The sequence below is a fragment of the Apteryx rowi genome, unplaced genomic scaffold, assembly GCF_003343035.1.
Source record: "Apteryx rowi isolate R43461 unplaced genomic scaffold, aptRow1 scaffold_222, whole genome shotgun sequence".
NCBI lineage: Eukaryota > Metazoa > Chordata > Aves > Apterygiformes > Apterygidae > Apteryx > Apteryx rowi.
This window is the reverse complement of record NW_020448553.1, coordinates 230981-251790: the sequence shown is the minus strand read 5'-3', so window position 1 is coordinate 251790 and position 20810 is coordinate 230981.

Below are 20810 nucleotides of genomic sequence, written 5' to 3'. Positions count from 1 at the left end.
TCATCATGCCAATTTCTTTTAAAGATGATTTCAGTGCTAATATTYATGAAACACATGTTTTTTGGGGGGGCGTAGCTATAAAAAAGAAGTATATATTTCTATATTCACTTGCTGAAAGGTGTTCTTCAGTTTCTAAGAACTCAGTATAGGTATCTGCTTCTGGTATGTGGTCCTAAATGTTGAATTAAACAACATATTTTAGGTCTCCAACTTCAACACTTTGGAAGTTCTGCTCATTTTGTGATACTGTATTAAGATTAAACTGTAAAAATATAGAATAAAAATTGGTAGACCAATAATATTTAGTATGTGTTAACATTATAATACTTATTAAATAGGTTTGAATTATTTCCAAAATACGGTTTATTCTGTTTTTCTTACGTTCCTTCAGCTTCCATGTACATTTATGGGACTTACACRTCCAGGAAGAGAGACTGACATCTTGTAAAATAATAAGTCACCTAAAAGCAATTACACATTTTTTTGTGTGAAATAATCCAAGAACTGAGAATCAGACCTAAGGTAATAGTGTACCTTCAGCCTCTGTAGAAACATCTCACTTATGTTTCTTAGAACTTGATGCAATTGATAATTATGGATAATAATATACTCTGGGTGAAGGTAAATAGTTTGTTTGGCTCAGAAAAGATAGATGCCTGTTAAGTTATTGCTTGCTAGCTCCCTTTAAATTCTTCACTTTTCACTTGAAGATAAAACGGGGTCTGAGAAGGAAGCAGTTTCAGACAAGGTATGTACGTGTGTTTCTTAGAGCTTTTGGTAACAAGGTGTTGCCACAGTGTGGTGGTGTATCTAAGAGAGGTAAAACACTAGCTAGAACACTCCAGTAAATCCTTTCTGGTGAAAGATTCAGAGATGTACTGAAAAAGCAGAGTATTTCAGGGAGTACCGTTATCAAGTGAGTTTAATGTAGAAAACTGACAAAAAATCCTGTACAAGTTAGGGCAATGAAGGCAACATTGTGCATAAGTGAATTTCAGATGACCAGAACAACAACGTTACATTTACTTCCTGCCCACCAAAAATGTGATAATGAAGTTGGGGCTCTGTGTTCATTTCATTTTTAATGTTTATGTAATCAAGGTCACTTCTATATACTGCTTTGGTTTCAAGAGGTTTATATCTGTTGTATTCATTACTGCTTAWGAGCAAGATCCCACTGCTCCCTTTCCTTCCTCCATTGACAAGCAGCATGATTTCCTGGTAGCCCTTTGGGGAACATTTTATCTTCTTTTGTTGTAAATTGACTTATATGGCCTCATGTTCAATTTTTAACCTTGTGTTCAGCAATACTCTGGACATCAGAATGGAAAAGAACTCTGGAAACAGAATGCACAAGACACTGGCAGAAGTAGGTGACAGGCTCAGGATGTATTTCTTATCATTGCTATTTAGCTAGTAGAGGACTGATGAAAAGCGATATGTTCTCACTGACAGGTATGATGGGATATAGAAACCTGCAACTTTGAAAGTGCAGTAAATGGAAATAAAACATGAATTCATTTCCTACTCACTATCATTTTGTATAGTTTTCCCTACCTTAGAATTTCATTATTTTGTATTGGAACCATAATGATGAGGTGTGACTTAGTCTTTTTATTTGAGGAGGTCTTGAAAAACAAAGCTATTTCAGTTGTTTCTGATAAAAGTCAAGGCAAAAAAAAAAGACAAAATGTAAGTTTCTTCAGAATAAAAAAGTGGAAAATGCCATTTTAGACATATAAGCTCATTTAACATAAAATGATTAGCTAAACAAATGAAAAAATAGTACACAGCCTTGTATAATGCAGACTTTGATGATCCATAATGTTGGATGGGGATAGTTTTGTCTTTCACAGTTTTTAGCTTTGTATTAGCTGAGTCCTTCCACTTCAAAATTGTCATGGACTTGGGTGCCAGAAATGAGATCTAGAYAGAATTTAAGCACTTTAATCCCAAGTTGTTGTTTTGAAAACTGCAGTTCAGTTGCCAAATAACTCAAGAGACACCATACTTTTGTATTTGATGCTTTCCAGGCACTTGCAGCTGTGCCCCTGCCCTGGTCCAGAATTCCCCCAGCCTTGACAAGAGCAGCCCAGCTCACATTCATTCCAGATCTGGATTGAAAAACAAGATGTTCTAAAGGTTTTGCAGGGCTTAGCTGGGTAAATATTTCCAGAACATGCCCAGCATGCATCATTTGGCTTGGGCTATGTATAAATGAGGTGATTGCCCACCTTCTTTTAAAAAACAGATGAAGGAGGGTCTCATATTTCCTTTTATATAACAGTTCAATGGGCAGGTCGGTCACTCAGGAAATAGGAGGACTTAGGTTCAATGCCCTCTTGAGCATGAGCAAATCTGACTGAGCCTACCTAACTGCAGGTTGTATTCTAGCCACTAGGCACTCTTCATCCCTCTTGCTGAAGCTCTGCTATCACGTAGAAAATACATAGTACAGGATTAACAGGACTACAGAAAAAGAAAAGCAGAGCAACCTCCTCAACCTAATGTTATGGGTGATAATTAGTTTTTTTCTTTGGGAAAGAGAGTCCTGGTTTCCAGTGCCTGCTGCCAGAAGTGTTCTTGTAGTTTTTTGAGTGTCTACTGTAATATGTAGAAACTGTACCCTACCTAAAACACCTTCCTGGTTAGGCACTCTCCCGAGAGGGGAAAGGCTCCTTTATGCTAAGACAGGAACTGAAACGAGGTCCCTTCTCCCTCTACTGGGCACTTACATGAAAGTAGGCATCAAGTTCAGCTGTGCAGAATAAAAACCAAATAAAACTTACTCAATTTCTTGAAATACAGGATACAGACACCTTACAAAAGGACTGCATTCTACTGTGGAGTGCACCTGCCTGTTTTGTTTAAGTCTGTTATTGGATATATCCCTRAATGTTTGATTTTATATCATAGGAGAGCCAAGAGAAACTCAGAGGGGACAAATGCTGTTCTGGAATGCAGTACAGTCACATGCATGCATGCACCTGCAATTCATTATGATAGAAATGAATGTTGTTTTTAATTTGACATGGAAAAACACAATGTTTAATATATAGCAAATTTGCATATCATGAAATACAAAATTGGGCTGTGTTTATGAAAGGTCAGACGTGATTTTTACCTTTCTAAGCAATATGAACTGGCAAAGCAGTAGACTGAAATTGGTGGTGCTGTAAATGTGATTTCACACTGCACTAAAGCTTTGGGTATGAAAGAGTCTAATGCTTTGACCCTGCACACATCCCTGTGTTTGCTTGTTCTGTGCATGCAGAGACCCATTATGGCAAACGGGGTTCTAAATGGGTAAATTTAGGCTTTTCAGATCAGTTTTCTGGCTGAGATCATTTCTGAGGGGTGCTTTTAGTAAACAGAGGCACAATAGCTAGCTGCGGAAATGTTAGCTTTTTACACACTCCTTTTTTATTTCTTTGATGGTGATTATAATGCATTTCAGCTGTATGATGGAAATGGCATCCTCTGTTTTTCCCCAGAGCAGGTGCAGAGACTGTACAGGTTGCTGGCAGCAGTGGTACCAGCATTTCTGTGCTTCCCCTGCATTGCCTGTGATCCTGATCTGTATGAGCATTCAAGTTAGCTCATGCTTATTTTATCTTTACTTTAGCAGGGAACAACTGCTGTGTAATTTATAGAGTTGATACATTTCAAATACTTTCTGATTACTCTAGCTAAACTACAGCAATGGCAGAAAACTGCCAGTATGTCACTCCCTCAAACTGTGTGCTCCCTTGCATAGTAGAAATTGAAACGAACTTTCTCCAGTAAATCTCTATATTGCCAATAACATGGTATTCTGAGAAGAATCCAGGGCCTTAAAGCAAACAGATGTTTCTTTTCAGATCCAAGAGGAACTTTCTTCTATTATTTTTGACATCCTAAGTTGGACTTCAGGGAAAAACAGACAAACAAAACCTCCTTTGTAAGTAAATACAAGTTTTGAATGGCGACATATTATTTCATCCATAGCTCCTTTGCCTGAGTTTGCACCTCTTCTTTTACATGATTCATTTCTCCATAAATTGAGGACCCTATCAGTGCAGGGTGTCCAAATGTAGGCTGGGCAGAGGCAGTAGACTTTCACTGGCTAACATGGCAACTCAGTTAAGATAGAAAAGTGCATATTCATTATATTCATAGCTCTCCCTCTGGTTTATACAAGGCTTCTCCCCAACAAGTCATGGCAGTATCTCTCTTCCTTCAGTAGACTGAAAATAAACAAAAGCAGCCCCGTGTACTTGAAGCCCAAAGACAGCGTATATTGAAACCTTTGTACACTCCATCACAGCGAGGTGGAAGAATAAAGCATAAGAATGGCCATACAGGCTGAGGCCAAGGGTCTGTCTAACCAAGTAGCCTGTCTCCAACAGTGGCCAATACAGCAAATGTTAAGAACGTGGCACACACACATCTCCAGGATACTCTGTTAAGGCCAACAACTTGCAGTTTAGGGATTTTCTATGTGTCTATGTGTTTAATAGCTCTTCAAGTTTTCTGCCTTCACTACAGTTCTGCAAAGAAGCATCTCCTTTTATTTATTCTGAACTTGTCATCTGCTGGTTTCATCTAATGCCTCTTCATTTTTCTGCCAGAAGAGACAGTGAACATTCATTCCTTAACTTAGCTTCACCATGACTTGTGATCTGATGGCTCTCCACCCTATCTTCCTTCAGTGTACTTTCTGGGATGCAAAGTATATTTAATCACTCCTTGTACAGACTCTCGCCCATACCTTTGGTCATTGTACTGTTGCTTATGTGTACCTCTTTTAGTTCTACTGTATATTTTTAGAGATGAGACTAGACCTGCTACAGTATTCAAAAGTTTGTGTTGTATTCTCTATTCTTCTTCTAAGAGTTCCTAATAATCCATTTACAATTGACAATTACTGAACATTTAACTACATCCCTAGAATGAAGGGAAATGAAGGAGCAGGGATAGCTCATTTCAAGAATCTTGCTATGCAAGGTTTAATATGTCTTTAAATGTTCTCCAGACTACTGCAAAGTCAGTGGGTATGGTGAGAAGCCCAATCTGTTGACCCTCTAGGATCAATATCCACAGCTCAGAATGTTCTGTCCAGCTCTGTGGTCCTCCTGAGCACCAACATGAGGCAAGTGTCCCCTATAACTCCATGACATAACTCCATTGCCATACGCTAGGTGACCAAGCAGGAGGTACCAAATTGACTCATCATTGTGCAAAAGAAGTTTGTCTCTGGAAGCCTCAGCATGGGGTTGTGGTTCATCCTCCAGGCCTTCAACATACACTGGTGGATCRTCTTGGCAGGCTTTTCTCACAGTGCTTTCCTTATACAACAAAGGATTTGGTCATTATGCCCTTGTGCCATCCTGAGCTGCTAAACACAACAGTAAATGACAGCTCTTATGCTCCACTAGGTTGAAGGTCCAGATTTCCAGGAGATGCCTTTTTGACTCTGTGGTTTAGCTGATTTCATGTATATACTCTGTTACTTTTGATCTTACAGAAAGATCAAAGAAGACACACCAGAGAAAGAGGCTTGAACAACAGCATGTATTCAATAAAGGTAAGCCCCAAATTCACGACTTTTAGGCAAGAATAATAAATACACAGCTCTTTTATGCCTGGTATTTTCCTCAGTCAATCAGAACGCATCTGCCAAGCCTTGTCTTCGTTCCCATGGTGTGAGGACTGTCCACCTAGCAAACTGGGGAAGAAAGTGCTCCAGAGTACTCTTGAATATTTTGGTTTATAGGGCCCCACAAGCTCTGGCAGGCGTTCTCCAGTTACTCATCCTCCTCTGTGCTCGAGGGATGACTATGACAAGGGCATTTCTAATCCTGCACCAGTTCTTGGTGCTACAGAGCTTTGTACAGCAGAATGGAAATTTAGTGACAGCTTTGTTTAAAAATTTAAGGATTTCATTGATAAATGAAAATGAGCAGTCAGCATAGTAATTATTATTGATTTAGTCATTCAGATCAATTTATTTTATCCTACCAATGTTTTCATTCTTAATAAGCCGTGCAGGTTTTTCTGTAACAATAGACAGCTACATAACAGCTATATACAGCAGGGAGGTGATGGTTCAGGCAGAGATAGAGGATTTTGGCCCCTGGGCTCTTTGGAACTACAGGATGAAATATTGGCTAAAAACTTCTGCTGTAATGATCAGTTGTCAGGGCCTGAGTGCACGAACAGGCCTCGCTGTCCCTGTCCACTGCCTTGGGCCTCCCCCACCCCAAGCCCCCAGCCCAGCCCTGCCCGGGGCCATCAGTCCCTGCCCCGTGATGCCATGGCAGTGCTGGCTCCAGACTTGCCGGACCATCCCCTCCTGCCCTGTGGGTGACTGCCCAGCCGTCTGGCCCCATGGCGGTGCCCAAAGCCTGGCGCTGGAGCTGCCCCCGCTGTCCCGCTGCCCTGCTCCCTCGGGGCGGTGGGGTCCTGTAGCAGGAACCGCAGCCTGGCAGCATACGCAAGGCTCTGCTGAGAGTTAAACAAGGAACAGGCATGTCCTCTTTGGTGACAGCTGTCACAGAAGAACAGGGCACAAACTGAAGTGACAGCCTCCGTAGAAGGTGAAATGTCACTTGTTTCAAGCCATAGGTAATGGAGAAAAGCATTTTCATATCTATTTTATGTACCCATTATTATTTATCCTGATAATGTGAATAATGATGCTGCATGTTACAGAAGCTTTTTTTTTTTTGACAGTTGAGTAGAATTAGTAAAGAGTTTGAGATCTTTCTCTTTCCTTAAAAAAAAAAAAAAAATTGCTCAGTGGCAAAGACCTGGGGCTTCCTGGCATGAAGTGCCAGGCAGTGCAGTTCCCCATGCACTGTGCCTGCTGCAACATGAAGCACACGTGCCTGCTACACCACCAGCTGTCAGACCACCCAAACCAAACCAGCAGGGAAAACAGAAAAGCATCACACTTGCTGAAAACTGTAGTTCTGAGACAGTCAAGATGTCTGCAAGAAGTTATTATTTACAGAATAAAAGTGCTCTCAAAGATGACCAATAAATATGCATCATATCAGCCTATTTAACAGTATTATCTGGCTCTTAACCTGGTTTGTCCTTTCTTTCCTTCACGGKCACTCCTTTTTGTTTTAACTCTCTTGTTGCATCTTCCTTTGAGGAAGAGGCTGAACTGCAGGAGCATGTGASCTGAGCACTCTGCTAGCTGCATGCTTGTTCCCCATGTTGCTCTTGCATGTGTTTATACTGGGCTTTTGAGGCACGTCTATTCAACGAGCCATCTGTGGGGATGTGCTGGGGTGCCAGGAGCTGCACCCGGGGTCACACTGCTCCGCAGTGTCCGGGCTGGCTGTGGGATCCCGCTGGGGCTGGAGGGACAGGAGAGTGGATGGGCGGGTAGATGCAAGTTCCTGGGTCCTTCCTCTGAGACCCCCGATGCGTGTGGGTGCCTCTTTGCCCGCACTCTGCCCCAGCCTCCCCAGACCAGAGGTGCTGCACAGAGGGTTTCGCCTCCTCTCCAGCAGCTGGGCCAGGAGGTGACTGCGCTGCTGGCATTCGGATGGTGCCTGGGGCGCTCTGGGGCTGGTCAGCAGCCGAGAGGCCGGGCCCGGAGTGATGTCCCACTGCATGGGGCAGCAGTGAGGGAAGGAGCCTGAGCTCAGGCCTGCTGGACAGGAAACGCATCTGTGCAGTCACTGACGTGACTTGATTTTTCTGAAACATAATTAAGTCAACCCGATTCTGTGGTTTCATCTTTTCACAGCAGGGAAAAAAAATATGCTGATTAACATTAGTTTGCGTGGGGGCCAAGGAAATTATAAACCACAGGCATGGCTTTGCASAAAAACACTCCAAGACCTACAGCCAGTCTCTCCTCAACAAACATTCCTGATAGTGCAGCAATGGAAAACCCTTGCAATACCTTGATGAAAGACCTCTTTCTCCCTGTGTAGCTAAACTATTTCCCTGAACAGCAGCAGCTAACAAAGAACTCTCTCACCACTGTACATTGCATCCGTGTGAGGCATTTGCCATTTCCAGCCCTAAAAGGCAGACTCCAAGCACCGAGAGGTGGGGCCGGCCATGTGGTGAGCTCCTGAAGGCACGATGATGTTCCCAGTTCCAGGGGGTTTCTACCCCAGGGAAACGAGCGGTCTGCTCAAATGTGTTAACTGCTGAGTGTTAATCAACACATCCACGGCACTGGGATGCACTACATCCAGATGAAAGCACATAATCCAGCACAGATGCACATGTACAGACACATACCGGCACATCTCGAGGCAGAACCGTTCCCCCGCAGCTGTGCCAGTGTCGCTCCTGCCCTCCCGGGGACCCACTGGTCCCGCTGCATCTCACCCCGAATGTCACATGGGGAAATAACCAAAGGACTCAGCCCCGGCATTTTGCTGCAGGCTTTGCAGCGTAGCCGTGTGGACCTGGGGGCATCGTTCTTTCACACTCTTAACCAGTACAGCTATTACAGCACAACTTTGCAGATAAATTAAAAGCTCTTTAGCCCTCTTAATGAGCTGATTATTTTTCTATTAAGCAAATGCTGGCTCTGACACTGAAAGATATCGGGAATATTGGAATGACTTTATCTAGCCTTCCTTGTCCACTGTTAACCAGGCAGAATTTACATTTCAGACATAGATAGAGTATATGCAAAAATGCCAGAATCACAGGAAGAAAGACATACACACATACGTGTCTTTGACCTATAAAAATGTTATTTGTAGGACATGGCAGAAGCCAGTGTATTGGAGACACAGTGAGCTAGTTAAAGCTTTTCTCTCATTAAGGAGTGTACTTATTTGCATGCTAATTAACCAGCTTGTTCTTCCAGCTCATTGATGTTTCACTGACATGCTGAGATGTCATCTATGGAAACCATGTGTGAAGCATAATTGAAGCCAGCTCTTGCTTGAAGCTGGATAAACACTGGGGGGAAATACAGCCAGATGAGAAAAACAATCATACCAAAATACGCAACAGATCCTCTCTTACCCTACCTGTGCTCGCACAGCCCCTTCGCCCGGGCAATACRTGCCTACCCATTGCTGCTGGTAGCCGGCTGCTCTCATCCAGTTCCACTGTCAGTCCTTGGCGAGTGAGCACCACCAGGGGTTTCCTTGGCTCTGCCTCCTGGAGGTCCTCAGGCTTGACCTATGCTGCATTGCTTTGCTAGTGTATTTAAGCCAAAATCATATCCCCCTAAACCGGACAGCCATGCTGGCCAAAAACTAAGAGACAAAAATGACCCTTCGGTGATACTGGTTATTCGTTTTCTAGAAAGTACAGTGCCATGAGGGCTTGCTGCAGAGCTSTGGAGACCTGTGAGCAAACCTCTTCCAGCCTACATGAAGCTTTAGAGCTGTGCACTGCTGTCTGCCGCTCCCTCACCTGGCTGTATAAAACCAACAAAAAWAAAAAACTCTGGTGTGGACTCACAATGTGCAATGTCTTTCCCTCTTGTGGTGCCAGAAACTGCTGCGGAAGCAGTTCCCCCTTCCATTACAGGGAGGGCGAGCTAAGCAGCCCATTCGACATCTCAGCACAGGCTGGCCCACGTTTAACCTCCAGCTCCGAGGCTCAGGCTTCCCTGTTTATGTCTTTCTTTTTCTTGCTGTTTGCAGATGTCCCTACAGACATCTACAGATCAGCAATGCTTCCTATTTATAAGAAGGATATGAAAAACAGAAAATACAGTTATAATAGCCACAGTGTGTTTTTAATTCATTTTTAAATTTAAACTTCTCTAAAGAAAATGTTTTTAGAGAGAGAGCGTTTTGAAAGAAGATTCCTTAAAGGGCAGGTGTCAAAAGGATATTCAAGAGTCAAAAGGATTTTGAAAATGTCAAGTCATTAATTTTAATTGCCATTAGGGAACAAATTATGAAAGGGATTTAGATAGAGTTCTGCTCAATGTCCCAAGTGTAAGAGATTCAGATAATGACATCTAATTTTCCAAAATGGCAACTTAGAGGAGTGTTCTCTGACAAATGGGCACTTTTAAGACACAGTTTATCTATGGTAGATTGCTACTATAGTAGCAGAAGACTCACCTGCTTAAAGTGCCAATTGCTTTTCATTACACTGTATTTACACTGTAAAGTTCTTATATAAGTGAGTCGAATCCTACCTCCACCAGCTCTTAATGGGAGATGCAGTACTTAAAAGAGATGACTAAATGCTTTTGTAGAGCTGGCCCTTAGGTCCAAGTATACAAGAAAAGCCAGAGACCACAATACTAAACATTGAATGTTCTTAGAAATATTCAGGTATTAAATTCCTTTAGAAGTTCTCAATGACAGACAGCTAAATACCAGGACTGAACCAGGTCTGGGGCTTTGCAGCACTGGACCAAGTAATATATTGGGTGTAAATATTTGTAGCAGCATCCACAAGCCAAATGCTCGTGGAGCACGTGGTATCTTCCACAAGTTTGTATTGTCTAAAATACAAATAACACAAAATAAAGGGTGAGTTCAGGACGCAGTKTTACACGTACCGAGAACTCCCCAAGAATAGCTGCTGCGTTGGCTAGGTGCTTTCTTCAGAGCAAAACCTCTGTCTTGGAAATCCGCAGTGATTTGCTCAGTCTGTAGCTTTTCTTACCTTGGGATGGAGGAGGAATAAGAAAGGGGCTGCCATCCATATAGTATGTTATTGCCACTTGCTGACTATGGAAATAAAATAGCAAATCTGAGCACAGATTCCAGTCAGGTCCATGCTCATTTTTGGTACTAAAATGCCACTGAACACGGGGGTATGCTGGAAAGGGGTCCTTGTTTACCACTCATAAATTAAATCAATGCGTGCTAACGAACATGTCAGCAATACATGATTTACCAGTACTCTTCCCTGAACTGTGCTGTTAGATTAATGGAAAAAAGCGGTCTGTGTCCAAACCTCCTAGAGCCTGCTCTGCTCCTTCCTACCCTGTCTTCATATAGCAAATACAGACTAAAACACTTATAGAGACAGCATCGATCAGTACACTCTTTCCTTTAAAAGGATCCTAACCTAAAGTTCCCATATGGTGGTGGTGGTGGTAGCTTTCCTTACAAAGCTGTCTAGTCCTAGCATCCTGTAAGGCTGCAGTAAAGCTTTTGCTCAATGCTGCCCTTGCCTGGGCTGTCTCTGGAGAGGCAAGCACAGTTCCCATGTCCGTGGGAGCAGGGTGCGTGCAGAGCCAGGCCGGCACCAGCGACAGCCCTGTCTGGCTGTCCTGGGGCTGATGTGGAGGTGGGCGGTTGCAGCTGTTACGGTTCCTCCCTGGCTACTTGCTTCTGGGAGTGACATTTGAAATGGTGCCCATTTTCTACAGCTCATGCTCAAGATCAAGACCCAAGAAGTYCCTCATGGCTATTTGGGGTCTTACAGAGAGACCACACATGCCCTGACTCCCTTGCGTGTTTGTGAAGCTGCAGTCATGGTCCCTTTCTCACTGAGCTGAAGCCGACACTGCGAAACCGGACTCCGCACTAGCAAACGCAACTGCTGGAAGTGGGGAGGCATCGTGACCATTACTTTTGGGGAGAACAAAATATCATGAGGTATGCTTATTTTGTCTTTTATAATGGTGATTAGACCTGAGGAAGTGTTTCAATAAAACTCCACAAATATTCTGCTTTGTTTAACACCTTCCCTTTTCATGGTATTCCCTCTCCTTTGTGCTTGTTTGCCATGGAAGCGTCAAATGTGCAGAGTATTTGTGCAAGGCAACCTGTGAATAAATAATAACAAATTACACCCCAAATTTTCATTCAAAGGGTCATGGAATGGACACTGTGCATCCCACATGCCCTGTCAGAAACAGCTCATACCTTGAGGCCAGAACGCTAGTATTCTTGACACAGGTGGTGGAGGAGCCAACAAGGAGAGGTGTGCTGCTGGACCTCGTACTAACAAACAAAGAAGGACTGGTGGAAGATGTGAAGGTCGGGGGCTGTCTTGGCTGCAGTGACCATGAGATGGTGGAGTTCAGGATCCTGYGAGGAGGCAGCAAGGCACTAAGTAGGATCGCAACCCTAGACTTCAGGAGAGCAAACTTTGGCCTCTTCAGGGACCTACTTGGAGGAATCCCATGGGTTAGGGCCCTCGAAGGAAAGGGGGGTCCAAGAGAGCTGGTTAATATTCAAACATCACTKCCTCCAGGCTCAAGAGCGGTGTGTCCCTATGAGTAGGAAGTCAAGCAAAGGAGGTAGGAGACCTGCATGGATGAGCAAGGAGCTCCTGGCAAAACTCAACCAGAAGAAGGAAGTATACAGAAAGTGGAAAGGGGGACAGGCCACTTGGGAGGAATATAGGAACGTTGTCAGAGTATGCAGGGATGCGACGAGGAAGGCTAAGGCCCGTTTGGAATTAAATCTGGCTAGAGATGTCAAGGACAGCAAGAAGGGCTTCTTCAAATACATCAGCAGCAAGAGGAAGACTAGGGAAAATGTGGGCCCTTTGCTGAATGGGGTGGGTGCCCTGGTGACGAAGGATGCAGAGAAGGCAGAGTTACTGAATGCCTTCTTTGCTTCAGTCTTTACTGCTCAGGCCAGCCCTCAGGAATCCCAGACCCTGGAGGCAAGAGAGAAAGTCTGGAGAGAGGAAGACTTTCCCTTGGTGGAGGAGGAGTGGGTTAGAGATCATTTAAGCAAACTTGACACACACAAATCCATGGGCCCTGATGGGATGCACCCACGAGTGCTGAGGGAGCTGGCGGACATTACTGCTAAGCCGCTCTCCATCATCTTTGAAAGGTCATGGAGAACAGGAGAGGTGCCTGAAGACTGGAAGAAAGCCAATGTCACCCCAGTCTTCAAAAAGGGCAAGGAGGAGGACCCAGGGAACTACAGGCCAGTCAGCCTCACCTCCATCCCTGGAAAGGTGATGGAGCAGCTCATCCTGGAAGCCATCTCCAAGCATGTGGAGGAAAAGAAGGTGATCAGGAGTAGTCAGCATGGCTTCACCAAGGGGAAATCATGTCTAACCAATCTGATAGCCTTCTATGATGGAATGACTGGCTGGGTAGATGAGGGGAGAGCAGCAGATGTTGTCTCCCTTGACTTCAGCAAGGCTTTTGACACTGTCTCCCATAGCATCCTCATAGACAAGCTCAGGAAGTGTGGGTTAGATGAGTGGACAGTGAGGTGGATTGAGAACTGGCTGAATGGCAGAGCTCAGAGAGTTGTGATCAGTGGCACAGAGTCTAGTTGGAGGCCTGTAGCTAGCGGTGTCCCCCAGGGGTCAGTACTGGGTCCAGTCTTGTTCAACTTCTTCATCAATGACCTGGATGAAGGGACAGAGTGCACCCTCAGCAAGTTTGCTGATGATACAAAACTGGGAGGAGTGGCTGATACACCAGGGGGCTGTGCTGCCATTCAAAGAGACCTGGACAGGCTGGAGAGGTGGGCGGAGAGGAACCTCATGAAGTTCAACAAAGGCAAGTGCAGGGTCCTGCACCTGGGGAGGAATAACCCCATGCACCAGTACAGGTTGGGGGTTGACCTGCTGGAAAGCAGCTCTGCGGAGAAGGACCTGGGAGTGCTGGTGGACACCAAGTTAAGCATGAGGCAGCAATGTGCCCTTGTGGCCAAGAAGGCCAATGGTCTCCTGGGGTGCATCAGGAAGAGTGTTGCCAGCAGGTCGAGGGAGGTGATTCTCCCCCTCTACTCAGCCCTGGTGAGGCCACATCTGGAGTACTGCRTCCAGTTCTGGGCTCCCCAGTACAAGAGGGATGTGGCACTACTGGAGCAAGTCCAGCGAAGGGCCACAAAGATGATTAGGGGACTGGAGCATCTCTCTTATGAGGAAAGGCTGAGAGAGCTGGGCCTGTTTAGCTTGGAGAAGAGAAGGCTGAGAGGAGATCTTATCAACGTGTACAAGTATCTGAAGGGAGGGTGTCGAGAGGATGGGACCAGACTCTTTTCAGTGGTGCCGAGCGACAGGACGCGAGGCAACGGGCACAAACTGAAACACAGACASTTCCATCTGAACATGAGGAAATACTTTTTCACTGTGAGGGTGACAGAGCACTGGAACAGGTTGCCCCGAGAGGTGGTGGAGTCTCCTTCTCTGGAGATATTCAAAACGCGCCTGGATGCRATCCTGTGCAATGTGCTCTAGGTGACCCTGCTTGAGCAGGGGGATTGGACTAGATGATCTCCAGAGGTCCCTTCCAACCTCAGCGATTCTGTGATTCTGTGATTCTATTCCCAATAAATAACTTGTGAGCCCACTGGAGATCAAGGATTATAAGAAAATCACAAACTACTGCTAAAAGAGTAAGTTTAAGGAAGGCAATTACATATGGCAAATCAGAACTGCACACTGTACTTCTGTGAATCCCTCAGGCAAGTTTTCTAATTAGAGGGATCTCTTGCACTGTTTCCACTCGACTACATGTTTTTTAATTCTTCAAATAACATATGCAGTTGAGGAAATCACAATCTGTTTCTACATAACTGCAAGGAAAAAAAAAAGAAATCCAAAAACCCAGATGCYGAATGATACATTCGGAGTTATTTGCCCCCATCTGCTATCCATCTACTTTACCTGCCCTGTTTATTTCTCTGTAATTCTTACTTGAGCGAGCTGGGTAGGGAGAATCTAGCCTCTCTTTCCCAGCCACACAAGACAGGCATTTGGGTGCGGAGAGCCTGCAGAGTGTCCAACTGCTCCATCGAAGTTTGCTTGCGATCCAGGCCACAGCCTTTAAGGCTGATAACAGCTCTGCTGAAACTGCTGCCAAGCCAGGGCAGAGCTTGTTCTGCCGGGAAGAGGGACTTGGACCATGAGGATTTAGCCTGTAAGAGATAAGGAGGACTGAGGTACTGCTTTATGGTCCCTCAACTTAACTTGCTCAGTTGCACCCATTTTTGGTATAAGATTTCCAGAGGACAGAAAGGACAGACATTGCCACAGGAGTYCTAAAAAAGAATTTAAAGTAATTCCTAAATAGCTGGGCATGCACACTCACCCCCTGCCACCATGAAGATCAGCTACCAGCAGAACATCAGGGGACAACTCTGATTTAAGTCAGCAGCAACACTAAACATGGCTTCATCAGAGCAAAAGGGCAGTTTTGCAGTGAGATGGAGGGACGTGCAGAGTTTTAGTGTATTTTTAAGCATTATGGTTTTATGCTTCTCCTGATTAGAAGATGCATTAAAAATACCACAGTCCATCTTTTTGGACTCATCTAAGAGAGAACAAAAAAAAGGATCATAACTGCACTTATGTGAATCCCTATTACCTATTTAAAAATACATCTAAGATAAATGAGCAGGAATAAAACCTGTTCTGGTGAGCCCTGTTCCTCAGGAATTCCTGTTTGCCAGGGAAGAGGCAAACTCTGTTATCAGGGAAATCAGTCTGTTGAGGGGAGAGCAATTTCCCCCAATCAGAGTGTGAAGCATGACATACCCCACTATTAAATCATTTATATTTTCCTTTTTTATGATGCAGTCGTGAATTAGCTCTTTCTATATTTGTAATTAGAGGATAGAACAGATGGCCAGGGCTTAGTTCAGGGTGATAAATCCATTAAAATAACCTACAGGAAGCTGCTGCTACTGCAGTTGCTGCCAAATAATTGTTCATTCAATGCTTTGTTCAGGGTTTGGGCACTGGGTGGAAGAAGAACCATGACAATTCTTCACTACCTGGAGGTACAAGGGACAAGAAATCCCACAGAAGTTTGGGGAATGCATTATTACTATCCATGTGGTTCACAAAACTTGCATTACATGAGATATGATACACCTGSGGCAACCCAGGCAAATAGCCTGGAATTGCCACTTCACACTAGTTGCCTGTGCAGATACACCTGTCCCATACCAGAGAGCATGCTTGCTTCTTTTCAAAGTGGATGAAATTTATCCACACAAGTCGTCTTATTGCAGGGTAAGACCGTCTATCAAGGAGTGATTGCAAAATATCCACTGTACTTTGAATTCCAGTCTTCACATATTTTGCAAGAAATTTCTCAAAGCATTTAGAATCCTGGAATAATTCAGGCTGGGCAGGAGGTCAGGAGGGCATTTGAGCCAACCCCTTTGCTCAAAGCAGYGCAAAGCCTTTCTCACAGTGGACCAAATTCCAGCCTTAGATTCTGGCAGAGGTCTCCCGCTTAAGCTAGTCCACAGATATGACCTAATTTTTTAAAAAACAGAAGTTAGGATAATTTTGTATCCTAGAGCTTATGACTAGCAAAAAGAGATATTAAACCACAAAACCAAACACAATGGAAAAGGCTGTGTGCTTGTTAATTCTAATGGTATTTTTGATCTGAATCATATTGGTCTACTCCATAAATTAATCTCGGCAGATTCCGTGGGCCAGTTTCAGGGAGTTTGGGATCCGCCTAAGTCTCTCAGCGTCCCTGGAAATCTGCAATACCTTTAGCACTTGTGCTTCTAGTCTCAGCTATAGCCCAGGATAAAGAAGCACAAAAGCATTTCCAAAATATTTTTCACTGAAATCCTTTGTCAGCATTGGAATTCAGTGCTGGAACATGAACGCACATCTTTGGATAGCATTTTCATGTGGCAACAGTATCTCCATATATCAGAAGTTCGGATTTTCATGATGTCTGAGGGTCTGGAAACTAGATGTGGAGTTGTATCAAGATGGCTGGTGGAGCAGGAACACTCTCTACTGATTCCTGTGACGATCTTCCACAAAAGCAGTGAGGATTTCTGTGACAAAAATGGAGCTAGCCACAGATACAACCTACCCACCAAGGTGGGTGGATGGACCGCCCACCATGCTGGTCCCCCTTTCTTCCTTTTCTGGGGACCTGGGCACAAAGTATCACTGCATATGACAGGTCCAATCCAAATTCTTGCATGCTGAGCTCCCATAAGTTTCAATGGGAACTTCCCATAGGAGGGGACATACAACAGATATGACAAAATGAGCAGAGGAAAACTGATCACACAGAAATGCATAGGAAATAAAAACACTACTATTTAAATAGTTTTCCATATGTAGTAATGCTGAGAGATTTTATTTACAAAAGCTGCTTAAGCAGTGGTTTGAATTTGAAAAGGGTTCATTTGATTTCTGCACCTCACTGCTTCCTGGCTGACTGCTCAGTATCTGCCAGCGTAGGCATTATGCGATGCTCTGCTTGTCCCCAAAGCTGTCAGTCAAGACAGAGCCTGGGCTGGGAAATGGTTAGAGACCGAATAAATATTAGCAGAATAGTCTGGACCATGACCGCTTCCCTCCTACTCTTGTCTTCACCCGCCTACACACATGCTGCTGCTTCTGCTTCAGCACGAAGTAACACTACAGGAAAAGCTGAGGAGCTTCTCCCCCCATATACACATATTTAATAAGACATTGCGCTTTTGATGAGTGACCCTTCCCTGGATGCAGCTTGTATGTGTGCTGAAGTCAGATGACATTTTAACAATAAACTAGCTGAATTACAATTCAGACAGAATTTACTTTAAAATTTATATAATGTAGCTAGGGGAGACTTTTAACTGCTTCCTCTTGTGCTTGGGGGGGGGGGGGGAGAGGAAAATTAAGTAACAGTCTAATTGGCTTTTATAACAGTCTATGGGGAGAAATGCAGGCCGGTTCTCTGCCTAGCTACGAAGCTTGGTATGTGCTGTAACCATGGGAGGCAATATTACAGGCATGACAGGACAATGATATTGTTTTTCAGCATTAAAGATCTGAAAAATGAAATACCTCCAACTGGGGGGTTTTGTTTTCTGCTTGAGGAAGACCTGTCATGCTGGTTCAGAGGACTACAGGTCAGCCCTTCGCTGGAAAGAATCTGCCTGATGAACAAATGGAGGATCTCATCTGCCACTGCCTCCACTTACCTGCACTCTGGGCACTTAAAAATGTACTAGCGAGCCAAAGAGGTGTGCAATGGTGTCATTTGGCCAGGATAGCATTCTGCAGCAATTTTGCTATGAAGTGAATAACTCCACGCCATGCAGCGTAATAGAGCGTTGAGCGTAGGCCCTCAGATGCGGGTCATGGATGTTGGCATGAACCAGATTTGTGTGTGGTACCAGTGTGTTCATTTTAATCAAGGAGCGGCCTGCAGCAAACTGGACAACAGAGCGATGAAGTCAGGGCTGAGGCACCCAGCGCTTTCTCCTCTTCCTTCCCTGCTCTGCACGGCCAGCGTGCCTGGACTCCTCCTCCAGAGCACGAGGAAGATGGCAAAGCAATTGATCTTTGTTGTTTAATTTCCTACTGCCGAGAAATTGCTGCATTCTGGAATAGTACCAATGACAGAAAGCTGCAAGAAAGATACTGACAGTTCATTTTTTATTGAATTGTGTCTTTAAAAAAACAGCAGTTAAATCAATGTCAGTTACATTAAAACATACAAATTTCAGGACTAATCACTTTGTCTTACCCTCCTTCATTTCCAGCATACTTAAGGGAGAACTCCATTGATTACCTGATCTACCTCAGGGACAAATGCTGCCTGAGAACAAGGCCAGCGACAGCATGGAAATGCCTCACTGCTGTGGTTGAACTGCAGCTACTGGCAGTGAGCTCCATCTCCTGCCAAAGCTTTTCAGCTCTAAGCCATTTGCCAGAACTGGAGGAGTGTCAAACTGGATATCTCACCTCCAAAGACCAGCTAACATGTCCAATTCCCTCCCAAACTATGGCTAAATTATTGTTACATGATGTCACTTTAGCAGTAAACTAGAAGGATATTGGAAAGATCTTTCTTCAATCTACATTTCCTCAAATGGCTGAACATGGAAAAGTTTTGTCCTTCTGCCCAGAACATAAATGCTGCCTCTGACAGCACTGCGAGCCCTGGCCTGAGCCCTCTCCTTACTGTCCAGCAGTGCTGCCTTCCTGCCAATATGAAACAGCCGTCCTAAAGACTCCTGGGCATCACGTCTCCAGGATTTTTATTGCGGTACTCTGGCTTCACTCCACCATGTCTTATTACATAGAACAAAGCCATTAATCAACTGTGTGCCCCCCTCTCTCCTGCTGCCACAGACAGCGAATGTGATCGTGTATGAGCCCTACTGCTATCTGTCTTTCTGTGCATGGCTTCATGAATCTGAGCAGAGGATTMGATTACAGCTGTGGCACTGATAATATGATGTGCTGGATGTCCTCAGCTGCTATTGAACTTACCATCTTACGCAATGCCTGGTTCAATGATAAGGGTTTGTATGAACAGGACTGAACACGCAGCAATGTCTTCTAGCCTTGATTTAAAATTTACACTAGAAGGACTAGTCTAAAAAGAATGTTATCTTTTATTAAACACTATCATTAGCTTTTTTATCTGAAGCAAAACAGTTCCAATCCAATCAAAATAGTTGTTTTCATATCATTCAGTAACAATTAACTAATTCCAAATCAGAAACAGAGTAATCGGAAACAAAGACAACAGTATTAAGGTTTAAACTGGCAAAACAACTTGGATTTAGTTTTACATTTTAAGAACATGATGCCAAGCTGAAATACAGGTACTGTTAGAGATGTATTTATAGGCAAAGACAAATCACTTGTGATTGGAAATCACAGTGTAAACAAGTAGCCAATTAGCTGTTTAGGTAGCACATCACCTTTGCAAATGCTCTGTCAATACCACTGAGAGCAATGCCATCATATGTGCATTTAGGAAAGCAAGAACACAAGTGTTTTTGCATGCTACTACTGTACTTATTTTTCTTAAAAACAGTCTATAATGGCTGCAAGTAAATGACTTGACAGGATTTTTTTCCTTGAACAGATTAGCGTATGCATTATGGCTTATGGCTGCAGCAATAATGCAATTTTAAGCTGCTTTGTCTCTCAGTAAGAAGTGATTGAAATCTGTCAGGCTTGTCTTTTTATGACCCCCTCTGTGCACTGCTAATTTTAGTGCTATCTTTAACAGAACACAGAGCAGAGTTTTATGTTTTCATATTCAAATGACAGAAGAGTCAAGTGACTTGTCAAGTTGTAATGGCTTTCTTTCCTGGTTTCTGTTACTAGTGCAAACTTGAGAATTCCTCCACCTTCATCACCATATAATTGGACACTTTACACATTACTTTTATACAGTAAAGTACAACTATTTAGCTACACACTGCTTTTATACAGTCAAGTATGACTATTTAGGTCTGTTAAATTTTTTTTAATTGAGCAACAACTAACTAGGAATAGAATACTGCCGTGGTACAGCTAAAATAGGTTTGTCCTTTTGATGATAGTGTTTCCCAGATAAAGACCTGGGAAGGGAAGAGTTATGTGACATGAGAAACAAGTGTGAATAGCGAAAGCGATGAGCCTGAAATAGAATCAAAAGCAGAAGAGCAGCTGCTGGGCATTAGGGACCAAAGGATCTGGCACCTGAAACGCAGTGAACGCCCAAACCCAGAGTCACTCTAGTGATGCAGTGTAAATCAATGGAAAGCTCTGCAGGACTTCAAATGAGACCAGGATTGAACCAAAAGACCATGAATGACACATTAAAATAAGACTGTATGATTTGTATTGCATCACACTGTGCTTAGAGCAGCCCTGCACTTCCACAATCTTCCTCTTGAATAAATTATCATGCTTTGAGGCAAACGGATGGAATTCTGACTCCCCAAATTTATTGCAGACCTGCATTTCATGAGTCGAACCATGAGTTACTGGAATAAAGCAGCCATACGCTGATTACAAGCACCCAGGTCGGACCTGCAGCACAGGCCCAGCGCCAGCGTGGCCCGGGCGCACGGTACAGGCAGGCGCCTGGAGCCGACGTCGGAGGCCAACAGCGCGCTCGCGGGCCCGGGCGAACCCCGCGCAGCCGGCCAGGCCCGCGGGGGCGTTCACACGGCACGGCCGCTGCT